Source organism: Balaenoptera borealis, assembly GCF_965194805.1.
Source record: "Balaenoptera borealis genome assembly, chromosome: 1".
Taxonomy (NCBI): domain Eukaryota; kingdom Metazoa; phylum Chordata; class Mammalia; order Artiodactyla; family Balaenopteridae; genus Balaenoptera; species Balaenoptera borealis.
The window spans coordinates 71,833,627-71,849,617 of NC_138860.1; positions in this window are offsets into that span (position 1 = coordinate 71,833,627).

Sequence of the window (15,991 nt, forward strand, 5' to 3'; positions counted from 1 at the left end):
CATGTGTCTAATAATTCATTCTACTGAGCTTTAGGCATGTCCTTTTTTTTCTTTTCCTTTTTTTTTAAAGAGTGAGTACAACTTCCCTCCTCTTATTGATTTCTTGAAAAATTTCTCATGTGTTGAATATTCTTGCCTATTCCTTACCCCAGGGCATTTTTCAGGGCAGGTGTCATTTAGAGCCCTGCAGTCCATGTGACTATTAAGCAACCATTAGCACTGGGTTTAAAGCTGCTGTTTTGAGAAAGAGCCACAAGGCGGCAGCATTATTACGTTCTCATCTCTTGTTACTAGGGCAACAGAATCTTCCTGGAGGTAGTGTTCCGAGGTTGTAAATTAGAGTGGAATGTGCTGGGACAAGCCCCCAGAAGTTTATGTCTCCTTACTTAGGTTTGTTTTTTAAATTTAATTTCTATTTCTTATCGGAGTAAATTTGATTAGAGTGTTTTGATTGTCTGGCTGTACAGAAACTGCTCAATGATTCCTACATATGTCTGTTCATCTTCGGATTCTGTTACCATGTATGTGATTACAGAATGTATATTTTAAAGGTATTGGTGATTATATAATTCATACAGTTTATCTGTTATATGTTTTTATACACTTAACATACATTAGTATATGTATGTTAACCCCATAGTCCTAATTTACCCGTCCTCCCACCTTTCATTTTGGCTAACAATTAGTTTATTTCATAAGTCTGTGAGTGTCTTTTTCTGTGGAAATATGTTCATTGGTAGCAATCTTAGGATAACATGTATAAATGATATCATAGGATAATTGTCATACCCTTTTGACTTACTTAACCTTATATGATTATTTCTAGGCTCTACTGTAGTCCTGAAAACGGCATTGTTCATTTTTTCCACGAGGCTACTATTCCATTCTGTCCATATACCACTTCTTCTCTGTCCATTCATCTGTTTATTGACATTTTTTTTGCTTCCATGTCTTTGCTATTTCAATATTGCTGCAGTGCACATTTGACTGCCTGTGTCTTTCCGATTCTGGTAGTCTTAGGTTATAAGCCCAAGAGGTGCCCTGCCGCATCATATGGTAGCTCAATTTTTACCTTTTCAAGCAGCTCCATTCAGTTTGCGTTAGTGCTGTTACCACTTTACATCCCACCAGCAGCTAGAAGGTACACAGTTCTCTAAAACCCCTTCAGCATTTATAGTTTATAGACATTTTGCTGATGGAAATGACTGGTGTGAGCTGAAACCTTGTTGAATTTGAATTTGCATGTGTCTAATAATTCCTTATACTGAGCTTTAGGCATGTCCTTTTTTTTCTTTTCCTTTTTTTTTAAAGAGTGAGTACAACTTCCCTCCTCTTATTGACTTCTTGAAAAATTTCTCATGTGTTGAATTTTCTTGCCTATTCCCTACCCCAGGGCATTTTTCAGGGCAGGTGTCATTTAGAGCCCTGCAGTCCTTGTGACTATTAAGCAACCATTAGCACTGGGTTTAATGCTGCTGTTGTGGGAAACAGCCACAAGGCGGCAGCATTATTACGTTCTCATCTCTTGTTACTAGGGCAACAGAATCTTCCTGGAGGTAGTGTTCCGTGGTTGTAAATTAGAGTGGAATGTGCTGGGACGAGCCCCCAGAAGTTTATGTCTCCTTACTTATGTTTGTTTTTTAAATTTAATTCTATTTCTTTTTGGAGTAAATTTGATTAGAGTTTTTTGATTGTCTGGCTGTACAGAATCTGCTCAATGATTCCTACATATGTCTGTTCATCTTCGGATTCTGTTACCATGTATGTGAATACAGAATGTATATTTTAAAGGTATTGGTGATTATATAATTCATATAGTTTATCTGTTATATGTTTATATGCATGTAACATACATTAGTATATTTATGTTAATCCCATAGTCCTAATTTACCCATCCTCCCCCCTTTCATTTTGGCTAACCATTAGTTTATTTCATAAGTCTGTGAGTGTCTTTTTCTGTGGAAATATGTTCATTGGTAGCAATCTTAGGATAACATGTATAAATGATATCATAGGATATTTGTCATACCCTTTTGACTTACTTAACCTTATATTATTATTTCTAGGCTCTACTGTAGTCCTGAAAACGGCATTGTTCATTTTTTTCCCGAGGCTACTATTCCATTCTGTCCATATACCACTTCTTCTCTGTCCATTCATCTGTTTATGGACCTTTTTTTGCTTCCATGTCTTGGCTATTTCAGTATTGCTGCAGTGCACATTTGACTGCTTGTGTCCTTCCGATTCTGGTGGTCTTAGGTTATAAGCCCGAGAGGTGCCCTGCCGCATCATATGGTAGCTCAATTTCTACCTTTTCAAGCGGCTCCATTCAGTTTGCGTTAGTGCTGTTACCACTTTACATCCCAGCAGCAGATAGAAGGTACACATTTCTCTAAAACACCTTCAGCATTTATAGTTTGTAGACTTTTGCTGATGGCCATTTGACTGTTGTGAGCTGAAACCTTTATGGAGGTTGGATACGCATGTGGCGAATAATTCCTTATACTGATCTTTAGGCATATCCTTTTTCTTCTTTTCCTTTTTTTGTTAAAGTGTGAGTACAACTTCCCTCTTCATATTCACTTTTTGAAAAATTTCTCATGTGTTGAATTTTCTTGCCTATTCCCTACCCAAGGGCACTTTTTGAGGGCAGGTGTCATTTAGACCCCTGCAGTCGTTGTGACTATTAAGCAACCATTAGCACTGGGTTTAAAGCTGCTGTTGTGGGAAACAGCCACAAGGCGGCAGCATTATTACGTTCTCAACTCTTGTTACTAGGGCAACAGAATCTTCCTGGAGGTAGTGTTCTGAGGTTGTAAATTAGAGTGGAATGTGCTGGGACAAGCCCCCAGAAGTTTATGTCTCCTTACTTATGTTTGTTTTTTAAATTTCATTTCTATTTCTTATCAGCATAAATTTGATTAGAGTGTTTTGATTGCCTGGCTGTACAGGATCTGCTCAATGATTCATACATATGTCTGTTCATCTTAGGGTCCTGTTACCATGTATGTGATTACAAAATGTATATTTTAAAGGTATTGGAGATTATATAATTCATACAGTTTATCTGTTATATGTTGTTATACACTTAACATACATTAGTATATGTATGTTAACCCCATAGTCCTAATTTACCCATCCTCCCACCTTTCATTTTGCTAACCATTAGTTTATTTCATAAGTCTGTGAGTGTCTTTTTCTGTGGAAATATGTTCATTGGTAGCAATCTTAGGATAACATGTATAAATGTTATCATAGGATATTTGTCGTACCCTTTTGAGTTACTTAACCTTATATGATTATTTCTAGGCTCAACTGTAGTCCTGAAAACGGCGTTGTTCATTTTTTTCCCCAGGCTACTATTCTATTTGGTACGTATACTACTTCTTCTTTGTCCATTCATCTGTTTATGAACCTTTTTTCTGCTTCCATGTCTTGGCTATTTCAATATTGCTGCAGTGCTCATTTGCCTGCCTGTGTCTTTCCGATTCAGGTGGTCTTAGGTTATAGGCCCAAAGGGTGACCTGCTGCATCATATGGTAGCTCAATTTTTACCTTGTCAAGAAGCTCCATTCAGTTTGCGTTAGTGCTGTTACCACTTTACATCCCACCAGCAGCTAGAAGGTACACAGTTCTCTAAAACCCCTTCAGCATTTATAGTTTATAGACATTTTGCTGATGGAAATGACTGGTGTGAGCTGAAACCTTGTTGAATTTGAATTTGCATGTGTCTAATAATTCCTTATACTGAGCTTTAGGCATGTCCTTTTTTTTCTTTTCCTTTTTTTTTAAAGAGTGAGTACAACTTCCCTCCTCTTATTGACTTCTTGAAAAATTTCTCATGTGTTGAATTTTCTTGCCTATTCCCTACCCCAGGGCATTTTTCAGGGCAGGTGTCATTTAGAGCCCTGCAGTCCTTGTGACTATTAAGCAACCATTAGCACTGGGTTTAATGCTGCTGTTGTGGGAAACAGCCACAAGGCGGCAGCATTATTACGTTCTCATCTCTTGTTACTAGGGCAACAGAATCTTCCTGGAGGTAGTGTTCCGTGGTTGTAAATTAGAGTGGAATGTGCTGGGACGAGCCCCCAGAAGTTTATGTCTCCTTACTTATGTTTGTTTTTTAAATTTAATTCTATTTCTTTTTGGAGTAAATTTGATTAGAGTTTTTTGATTGTCTGGCTGTACAGAATCTGCTCAATGATTCCTACATATGTCTGTTCATCTTCGGATTCTGTTACCATGTATGTGAATACAGAATGTATATTTTAAAGGTATTGGTGATTATATAATTCATATAGTTTATCTGTTATATGTTTATATGCATGTAACATACATTAGTATATTTATGTTAATCCCATAGTCCTAATTTACCCATCCTCCCCCCTTTCATTTTGGCTAACCATTAGTTTATTTCATAAGTCTGTGAGTGTCTTTTTCTGTGGAAATATGTTCATTGGTAGCAATCTTAGGATAACATGTATAAATGATATCATAGGATATTTGTCATACCCTTTTGACTTACTTAACCTTATATTATTATTTCTAGGCTCTACTGTAGTCCTGAAAACGGCATTGTTCATTTTTTTCCCGAGGCTACTATTCCATTCTGTCCATATACCACTTCTTCTCTGTCCATTCATCTGTTTATGGACCTTTTTTTGCTTCCATGTCTTGGCTATTTCAGTATTGCTGCAGTGCACATTTGACTGCCTGTGTCCTTCCGATTCTGGTGGTCTTAGGTTATAAGCCCGAGAGGTGCCCTGCCGCATCATATGGTAGCTCAATTTCTACCTTTTCAAGCGGCTCCATTCAGTTTGCGTTAGTGCTGTTACCACTTTACATCCCAGCAGCAGATAGAAGGTACACATTTCTCTAAAACACCTTCAGCATTTATAGTTTGTAGACTTTTGCTGATGGCCATTTGACTGTTGTGAGCTGAAACCTTTATGGAGGTTGGATACGCATGTGGCGAATAATTCCTTATACTGATCTTTAGGCATATCCTTTTTCTTCTTTTCCTTTTTTTGTTAAAGTGTGAGTACAACTTCCCTCTTCATATTCACTTTTTGAAAAATTTCTCATGTGTTGAATTTTCTTGCCTATTCCCTACCCAAGGGCACTTTTTGAGGGCAGGTGTCATTTAGACCCCTGCAGTCGTTGTGACTATTAAGCAACCATTAGCACTGGGTTTAAAGCTGCTGTTGTGGGAAACAGCCACAAGGCGGCAGCATTATTACGTTCTCAACTCTTGTTACTAGGGCAACAGAATCTTCCTGGAGGTAGTGTTCTGAGGTTGTAAATTAGAGTGGAATGTGCTGGGACAAGCCCCCAGAAGTTTATGTCTCCTTACTTATGTTTGTTTTTTAAATTTCATTTCTATTTCTTATCAGCGTAAATTTGATTAGAGTGTTTTGATTGCCTGGCTGTACAGGATCTGCTCAATGATTCATACATATGTCTGTTCATCTTAGGGTCCTGTTACCATGTATGTGATTACAAAATGTATATTTTAAAGGTATTGGAGATTATATAATTCATACAGTTTATCTGTTATATGTTGTTATACACTTAACATACATTAGTATATGTATGTTAACCCCATAGTCCTAATTTACCCATCCTCCCACCTTTCATTTTGCTAACCATTAGTTTATTTCATAAGTCTGTGAGTGTCTTTTTCTGTGGAAATATGTTCATTGGTAGCAATCTTAGGATAACATGTATAAATGTTATCATAGGATATTTGTCGTACCCTTTTGAGTTACTTAACCTTATATGATTATTTCTAGGCTCAACTGTAGTCCTGAAAACGGCGTTGTTCATTTTTTTCCCCAGGCTACTATTCTATTTGGTACGTATACTACTTCTTCTTTGTCCATTCATCTGTTTATGAACCTTTTTTCTGCTTCCATGTCTTGGCTATTTCAATATTGCTGCAGTGCTCATTTGCCTGCCTGTGTCTTTCCGATTCAGGTGGTCTTAGGTTATAGGCCCAAAGGGTGACCTGCTGCATCATATGGTAGCTCAATTTTTACCTTGTCAAGAAGCTCCATTCAGTTTGCGTTAGTGCTGTTACCACTTTACATCCCACCAGCAGCTAGAAGGTACACAGTTCTCTAAAACCCCTTCAGCATTTATAGTTTATAGACATTTTGCTGATGGAAATGACTGGTGTGAGCTGAAACCTTGTTGAATTTGAATTTGCATGTGTCTAATAATTCCTTATACTGAGCTTTAGGCATGTCCTTTTTTTTCTTTTCCTTTTTTTTTAAAGAGTGAGTACAACTTCCCTCCTCTTATTGACTTCTTGAAAAATTTCTCATGTGTTGAATTTTCTTGCCTATTCCCTACCCCAGGGCATTTTTCAGGGAAGGTGTCATTTAGAGCCCTGCAGTCCTTGTGACTATTAAGCAACCATTAGCACTGGGTTTAATGCTGCTGTTGTGGGAAACAGCCACAAGGCGGCAGCATTATTACGTTCTCATCTCTTGTTACTAGGGCAACAGAATCTTCCTGGAGGTAGTGTTCCGTGGTTGTAAATTAGAGTGGAATGTGCTGGGACGAGCCCCCAGAAGTTTATGTCTCCTTACTTATGTTTGTTTTTTAAATTTAATTCTATTTCTTTTTGGAGTAAATTTGATTAGAGTTTTTTGATTGTCTGGCTGTACAGAATCTGCTCAATGATTCCTACATATGTCTGTTCATCTTCGGATTCTGTTACCATGTATGTGAATACAGAATGTATATTTTAAAGGTATTGGTGATTATATAATTCATATAGTTTATCTGTTATATGTTTATATGCATGTAACATACATTAGTATATTTATGTTAATCCCATAGTCCTAATTTACCCATCCTCCCCCCTTTCATTTTGGCTAACCATTAGTTTATTTCATAAGTCTGTGAGTGTCTTTTTCTGTGGAAATATGTTCATTGGTAGCAATCTTAGGATAACATGTATAAATGATATCATAGGATATTTGTCATACCCTTTTGACTTACTTAACCTTATATTATTATTTCTAGGCTCTACTGTAGTCCTGAAAACGGCATTGTTCATTTTTTTCCCGAGGCTACTATTCCATTCTGTCCATATACCACTTCTTCTCTGTCCATTCATCTGTTTATGGACCTTTTTTTGCTTCCATGTCTTGGCTATTTCAGTATTGCTGCAGTGCACATTTGACTGCCTGTGTCCTTCCGATTCTGGTGGTCTTAGGTTATAAGCCCGAGAGGTGCCCTGCCGCATCATATGGTAGCTCAATTTCTACCTTTTCAAGCGGCTCCATTCAGTTTGCGTTAGTGCTGTTACCACTTTACATCCCAGCAGCAGATAGAAGGTACACATTTCTCTAAAACACCTTCAGCATTTATAGTTTGTAGACTTTTGCTGATGGCCATTTGACTGTTGTGAGCTGAAACCTTTATGGAGGTTGGATACGCATGTGGCGAATAATTCCTTATACTGATCTTTAGGCATATCCTTTTTCTTCTTTTCCTTTTTTTGTTAAAGTGTGAGTACAACTTCCCTCTTCATATTCACTTTTTGAAAAATTTCTCATGTGTTGAATTTTCTTGCCTATTCCCTACCCAAGGGCACTTTTTGAGGGCAGGTGTCATTTAGACCCCTGCAGTCGTTGTGACTATTAAGCAACCATTAGCACTGGGTTTAAAGCTGCTGTTGTGGGAAACAGCCACAAGGCGGCAGCATTATTACGTTCTCAACTCTTGTTACTAGGGCAACAGAATCTTCCTGGAGGTAGTGTTCCGAGGTTGTAAATTAGAGTGGAATGTGCTGGGACAAGCCCCCAGAAGTTTATGTCTCCTTACTTATGTTTGTTTTTTAAATTTCATTTCTATTTCTTATCAGCGTAAATTTGATTAGAGTGTTTTGATTGCCTGGCTGTACAGGATCTGCTCAATGATTCATACATATGTCTGTTCATCTTAGGGTCCTGTTACCATGTATGTGATTACAAAATGTATATTTTAAAGGTATTGGAGATTATATAATTCATACAGTTTATCTGTTATATGTTGTTATACACTTAACATACATTAGTATATGTATGTTAACCCCATAGTCCTAATTTACCCATCCTCCCACCTTTCATTTTGCTAACCATTAGTTTATTTCATAAGTCTGTGAGTGTCTTTTTCTGTGGAAATATGTTCATTGGTAGCAATCTTAGGATAACATGTATAAATATTATCATAGGATCTTTGTCGTACCCTTTTGAGTTAGTTAACCATATATGATTATTTCTAGGCTCAACTGTAGTCCTGAAAACGGCGTTGTTCATTTTTTTCCCCAGGCTACTATTCTATTTGGTACGTATACTACTTCTTCTTTGTCCATTCATCTGTTTATGAACCTTTTTTCTGCTTCCATGTCTTGGCTATTTCAATATTGCTGCAGTGCTCATTTGCCTGCCTGTGTCTTTCCGATTCAGGTGGTCTTAGGTTATAGGCCCAAAGGGTGACCTGCTGCATCATATGGTAGCTCAATTTTTACCTTTTCAAGCAGCTCCATTCAGTTTGCGTTAGTGCTGTTACCACTTTACATCCCACCAGCAGCTAGAAGGTACACAGTTCTCTAAAACCCCTTCAGCATTTATAGTTTATAGACATTTTGCTGATGGAAATGACTGGTGTGAGCTGAAACCTTGTTGAATTTGAATTTGCATGTGTCTAATAATTCCTTATACTGAGCTTTAGGCATGTCCTTTTTTTTCTTTTCCTTTTTTTTTAAAGAGTGAGTACAACTTCCCTCCTCTTATTGACTTCTTGAAAAATTTCTCATGTGTTGAATTTTCTTGCCTATTCCCTACCCCAGGGCATTTTTCAGGGCAGGTGTCATTTAGAGCCCTGCAGTCCTTGTGACTATTAAGCAACTATTAGTACTGGGTTTAAAGCTGCTGTTGTGGGAAACAGCCACAAGGCGGCAGCATTATTACGTTCTCAACTCTTGTTACTACGGCAACAGAGTCTTCCTGGAGGTCGTGTTCCGAGGTTGTAAATTAGAGTGGAATGTGCTGGGACAAGCCCCCAGAAGTTTATGTCTCCTTACTTATGTTTGTTTTTTAAATTTAATTTCTATTTCTTATCAGAGTAAATTTGATTAGAGTGTTTTGATTGCCTGGCTGTACAGAATCTGCTCAATGATTCATACATATGTCTGTTCATCTTCGGGTCCTGTTACCATGTATGTGATTACAAAATGTATATTTTAAAGGTATTGGTGATTATATAATTCATACAGTTTATCTGTTATATGTTTTTATACACTTAACATACATTAGTATATGTATGTTAACCCCATAGTCCTAATTTACCCATCCTCCCACCTTTCATTTTGGCTAACCATTAGTTTATTTGATAAGTCTGTGAGTGTCTTTTTCTGTGGAAATATGTTCATTGGTAGCAATCTTAGGATAACATGTATAAATGTTTTCATAGGATATTTGTCGTACCCTTTTGAGTTACTTAACGTTATATGATTATTTCTAGGCTCAACTGTAGTCCTGAAAACGGCATTGTTCATTTTTTTCCCGAGGCTACTATTCTATTTGGTACGTATACCACTTCTTCTTTGTCCATTCATCTGTTTATGAACCTTTTTTCTGCTTCCATGTCTTGGCTATTTCAATATTGCTGCAGTGCTCATTTGCCTGCCTGTGTCTTTCCGATTCAGGTGGTCTTAGGTTATAGGCCCAAAAGGTGACCTGCCGCATCATATGGTAGCTCAATTTTTATCTTTTCAAGCAGCTCCATTCAGTTTGCGTTAGTGCTGTTACCACTTTACATCCCACCAGCAGCTAGAAGGTACACAGTTCTCTAAAACCCCTTCAGCATTTATAGTTTGTAGACATTTTGCTGATGGAAACGACTGGTGTGAGCTGAAACCTTTTTGAATTTGAATTTGCATGTGTCTAATAATTCATTCTACTGAGCTTTAGGCATGTCCTTTTTTTTCTTTTCCTTTTTTTTTAAAGAGTGAGTACAACTTCCCTCCTCTTATTGACTTCTTGAAAAATTTCTCATGTGTTGAATATTCTTGCCTATTCCCTACCCCAGGGCATTTTTCAGGGCAGGTGTCATTTAGAGCCCTGCAGTCCATGTGATTATTAAGCAACCATTAGCACTGGGTTTAAAGCTGCTGTTGTGGGAAAGAGCCACAAGGCGGCAGCATTATTACGTTCTCATCTCTTGTTACTAGGGCAACAGAATCTTCCTGGAGGTAGTGTTCCGAGGTTGTAAATTAGAGTGGAATGTGCTGGGACAAGCCCCCAGAAGTTTATGTCTCCTTACTTAGGTTTGTTTTTTAAATGTAATTTCTATTTCTTATCGGAGTAAATTTGATTAGAGTGTTTTGATTGTCTGGCTGTACAGAAACTGCTCAATGATTCCTACATATGTCTGTTCATCTTCGGATTCTGTTACCATGTATGTGATTACAGAATGTATATTTTAAAGGTATTGGTGATTATATAATTCATACAGTTTATCTGTTATATGTTTTTATACACTTAACATACATTAGTATATGTATGTTAACCCCATAGTCCTAGTTTACCCATCCTCCCACCTTTCATTTTGTCTAACCATTAGTTTATTTCATAAGTCTGTGAGTGTCTTTTTCTGTGGAAATATGTTCATTGGTAGCTATCTTAGGATAACATGTATAAATGTTATCATAGGATATTTGTCGTACCCTTTTGAGTTACTTAACCTTATATGATTATTTCTAGGCTCAACTGTAGTCCTGAAAACGGCATTGTTCATTTTTTTCCCGAGGCTACTATTCTATTTGGTACGTATACCACTTCTTCTTTGTCCATTCATCTGTTTATGGACATTTTTTTTGCTTCCATGTCTTTGCTATTTCCATATTGCTGCAGTGCACATTTGACTGCCTGTGTCTTTCCGATTCTGGTAGTCTTAGGTTATAAGCCGAAGAGGTGCCCTGCCGCATCATATGGTAGCTCAATTTTTACCTTTTCAAGCAGCTCCATTCAGTTTGCGTTAGTGCTGTTACCACTTTACATCCCACCAGCAGCTAGAAGGTACACAGTTCTCTAAAACCCCTTCAGCATTTATAGTTTATAGACATTTTGCTGATGGACATGACTGGTGTGAGCTGAAACCTTGTTGAATTTGCATTTGCATGTGTCTAATAATTCCTTATACTGAGCTTTAGGCATGTCCTTTTTTTTCTTTTCCTTTTTTTTTAAAGAGTGAGTACAACTTCCCTCCTCTTATTGACTTCTTGAAAAATTTCTCATGTGTTGAATTTTCTTGCCTATTCCCTACCCCAGGGCATTTTTCAGGGCAGGTGTCATTTAGAGCCCTGCAGTCCTTGTGACTATTAAGCAAGCATTAGCACTGGGTTTAATGCTGCTGTTGTGGGAAACAGCCACAAGGCGGCAGCATTATTACGTTCTCCTCTCTTGTTACTAGGGCAACAGAATCTTCCTGGAGGTAGTGTTCCGTGGTTGTAAATTAGAGTGGAATGTGCTGGGACGAGCCCCCAGAAGTTTATGTCTCCTTACTTATGTTTGTTTTTTAAATTTAATTCTATTTCTTTTTGGAGTAAATTTGATTAGAGTTTTTTGATTGTCTGGCTGTACAGAATCTGCTCAATGATTCCTACATATGTCTGTTCATCTTCGGATTCTGTTACCATGTATGTGAATACAGAATGTATATTTTAAAGGTATTGGTGATTATATAATTCATATAGTTTATCTGTTATATGTTTATATGCATGTAACATACATTAGTATATTTATGTTAATCCCATAGTCCTAATTTACCCATCCTCCCCCCTTTCATTTTGGCTAACCATTAGTTTATTTCATACGTCTGTGAGTGTCTTTTTCTGTGGAAATATGTTCATTGGTAGCAATCTTAGGATAACATGTACAAATGATATCATAGGATATTTGTCATACCCTTTTGACTTACTTAACCTTATATTATTATTTCTAGGCTCTACTGTAGTCCTGAAAACGGCATTGTTCATTTTTTTCCCGAGGCTACTATTCCATTCTGTCCATATACCACTTCTTCTCTGTCCATTCATCTGTTTATGGACCTTTTTTTGCTTCCATGTCTTGGCTATTTCAGTATTGCTGCAGTGCACATTTGACTGCCTGTGTCTTTCCGATTCTGGTGGTCTTAGGTTATAAGCCCGAGAGGTGCCCTGCCGCATCATATGGTAGCTCAATTTCTACCTTTTCAAGCGGCTCCATTCAGTTTGCGTTAGTGCTGTTACCACTTTACATCCCAGCAGCAGATAGAAGGTACACATTTCTCTAAAACACCTTCAGCATTTATAGTTTGTAGACTTTTGCTGATGGCCATTTGACTGTTGTGAGCTGAAACCTTTATGGAGGTTGGATACGCATGTGGCGAATAATTCCTTATACTGATCTTTAGGCATATCCTTTTTCTTCTTTTCCTTTTTTTGTTAAAGTGTGAGTACAACTTCCCTCTTCATATTCACTTTTTGAAAAATTTCTCATGTGTTGAATTTTGTTGCCTATTCCCTACCCAAGGGCACTTTTTGAGGGCAGGTGTCATTTAGACCCCTGCAGTCGTTGTGACTATTAAGCAACCATTAGCACTGGGTTTAAAGCTGCTGTTGTGGGAAACAGCCACAAGGCGTCAGCATTATTACTTTCTCAACTCTTGTTACTAGGGCAACAGAATATTCATGGAGGTAGTGTTCTGAGGTTGTAAATTAGAGTGGAATGTGCTGGGACAAGCCCCCAGAAGTTTATGTCTCCTTACTTATGTTTGTTTTTAAATTTCATTTCTATTTCTTATCAGTGTAAATTTGATTAGAGTGTTTTGATTGCCTGGCAGTACAGGATCTGCTCAATGATTCATACATATGTCTGTTCATCTTCGGGTCCTGTTACCATGTATGTGATTACAAAATGTATATTTTAAAGGTATTGGTGATTATATAATTCATACAGTTTATCTGTTATATGTTTTTATACACTTAACATACATTAGTATATGTATGTTAACCCCATAGTCCTAATTTACCCATCCTCCCACCTTTCATTTTGCTAACCATTAGTTTATTTCATAAGTCTGTGAGTGTCTTTTTCTGTGGAAATATGTTCATTGGTAGCAATCTTAGGATAACATGTATAAATATTATCATAGGATATTTGTCGTATCCTTTTGAGTTACTTAACCTTATATGATTATTTCTAGGCTCAACTGTAGTCCTGAAAATGGCGTTGTTCATTTTTTTCCCCAGGCTACTATTCTATTTGGTACGTATACTACTTCTTCTTTGTCCATTCATCTGTTTATGAACCTTTTTTCTGCTTCCATGTCTTTGCTATTTCAATATTGCTGCAGTGCTCATTTGCCTGCCCGTGTCTTTCCGATTCAGGTGGTCTTAGGTTATAGGCCCAAAGGGTGACCTGCTGCATCATATGGTAGCTCAATTTTTACCTTTTCAAGAAGCTCCATTCAGTTTGCGTTAGTGCTGTTCCCACTTTACATCCCACCAGCAGCTAGAAGGTACACAGTTCTCTAAAACCCCTTCAGCATTTATAGTTTATAGACATTTTGCTGATGGAAATGACTGGTGTGAGCTGAAACCTTTTTGAATTTGAATTTGCATGTGTCTAATAATTCCTTATACTGAGCTTTAGGCATGTCCTTTTTTTTCTTTTCCTTTTTTTTAAAGAGTGAGTACAACTTCCCTCCTCTTATTGACTTCTTGAAAAATTTCTCATGTGTTGAATTTTCTTGCCTATTCCCTACCCCAGGGCAGTTTTCAGGGCAGGTGTCATTTAGAGCCCTGCAGTCCTTGTGACTATTAAGCAACTATTAGTACTGGGTTTAAAGCTGCTGTTGTGGGACACAGCCACAAGGCGGCAGCATTATTACCTTCTCAACTCTTGTTACTACGGCAACAGAGTCTTCCTGGAGGTAGTGTTCCGAGGTTGTAAATTAGAGTGGAATGTGCTGGGACAAGCCCCCAGAAGTTTATGTCTCCTTACTTATGTTTGTTTTTTAAATTTAATTTCTATTTCTTATCAGAGTAAATTTGATTAGAGTGTTTTGATTGCCTGGCTGTACAGAATCTGCTCAATGATTCATACATATGTCTGTTCATCTTCGGGTCCTGTTACCATGTATGTGATTACAAAATGTATATTTTAAAGGTATTGGTGATTATATAATTCATACAGTTTATCTGTTATATGTTTTTATACACTTAACATACATTACTATATGTATGTTAACCCCATAGTCGTAATTTACCCATCCTCCCACCTTTCATTTTGGCTAACCATTAGTTTATTTGATAAGTCTGTGAGTGTCTTTTTCTGTGGAAATATGTTCATTGGTAGCAATCTTAGGATAACATGTATAAATGTTTTCATAGGATATTTGTCGTACCCTTTTGAGTTACTTAACGTTATATGATAATTTCTAGGCTCAACTGTAGTCCTGAAAACGGCATTGTTCATTTTTTTCCCGAGGCTACTATTCTATTTGGTATGTATACCACTTCTTCTTTGTCCATTCATCTGTTTATGAACCTTTCTTCTGCTTCCATGTCTTGGCTATTTCAATATTGCTGCAGTGCTCATTTGCCTGCCTGTGTCTTTCCCATTCAGGTGGTCTTAGGTTATAGGCCCAAAAGGTGACCTGCCGCATCATATGGTAGCTCAATTTTTATCTTTTCAAGCAGCTCCATTCAGTTTGTGTTAATGCTGTTACCACTTTACATCCCACCAGCAGCTAGAAGGTACACAGTTCTCTAAAACCCCTTCAGCATTTATAGTTTGTAGACATTTTGCTGATGGAAACGACTGTTGTGAGCTGAAACCTTTTTGAATTTGAATTTGCATGTGTCTAATAATTCATTCTACTGAGCTTTAGGCATGTCCTTTTTTTTCTTTTCCTTTTTTTTTAAAGAGTGAGTACAACTTCCCTCCTCTTATTGACTTCTTGAAAAATTTCTCATGTGTTGAATATTTTTGCCTATTCCCTACCCCAGGGCATTTTTCAGGGCAGGTGTCATTTAGAGCCCTGCAGTCCATGTGACTATTAAGCAACCATTAGCACTGGGTTTAAAGCTGCTGTTGTGGGAAAGAGCCACAAGGTGGCAGCATTATTACGTTCTCATCTCTTGTTACTAGGGCAACAGAATCTTCCTGGAGGTAGTGTTCCAAGGTTGTAAATTAGAGTGGAATATGCTGGGACAAGCCCCCAGAAGTTTATGTCTCCTTACTTAGGTTTGTTTTTTAAATTTAATTTCTATTTCTTATCTGAGTAAATTTGATTAGAGTGTTTGATTTTCTGGCTGTACAGAAACTGCTCAATGATTCCTACATATGTCTGTTAATCTTCGGATTCTGTTACCATGTATGTGATTACAGAATGTATATTTTAAAGGTATTGGTGATTATATACTTCATACAGTTTATCTGTTATATGTTTTTATACACTTAACATACATTAGTATATGTATGTTAACCCCATAGTCCTAATTTACCCATCCTCCCACCTTTCATTTTGCTAACCATTAGTTTATTTCATAAGTCTGTGAGTGTCTTTTTCTGTGGAAATATGTTCATTGGTAGCAATCTTAGGATAACATGTATAAATATTATCATAGGATATTTGTCGTACCCTTTTGAGTTAGTTAACCTTATATGATTATTTCTAGGCTCAACTGTAGTCCTGAAAACGGCGTTGTTCATTTTTTTCCCCAGGCTACTATTCTATTTGGTATGTATACTACTTCTTCTTTGTCCATTCATCTGTTTATGAACCTTTTTTCTGCTTCCATGTCTTGGCTATTTCAATATTGCTGCAGTGCTCATTTGCCTGCCTGTGTCTTTCCGATTCAGGTGGTCTTAGGTTATAGGCCCAAAGGGTGACCTGCTGCATCATATGGTAGCTCAATTTTTACCTTGTCAAGAAGCTCCATTCAGTTTGC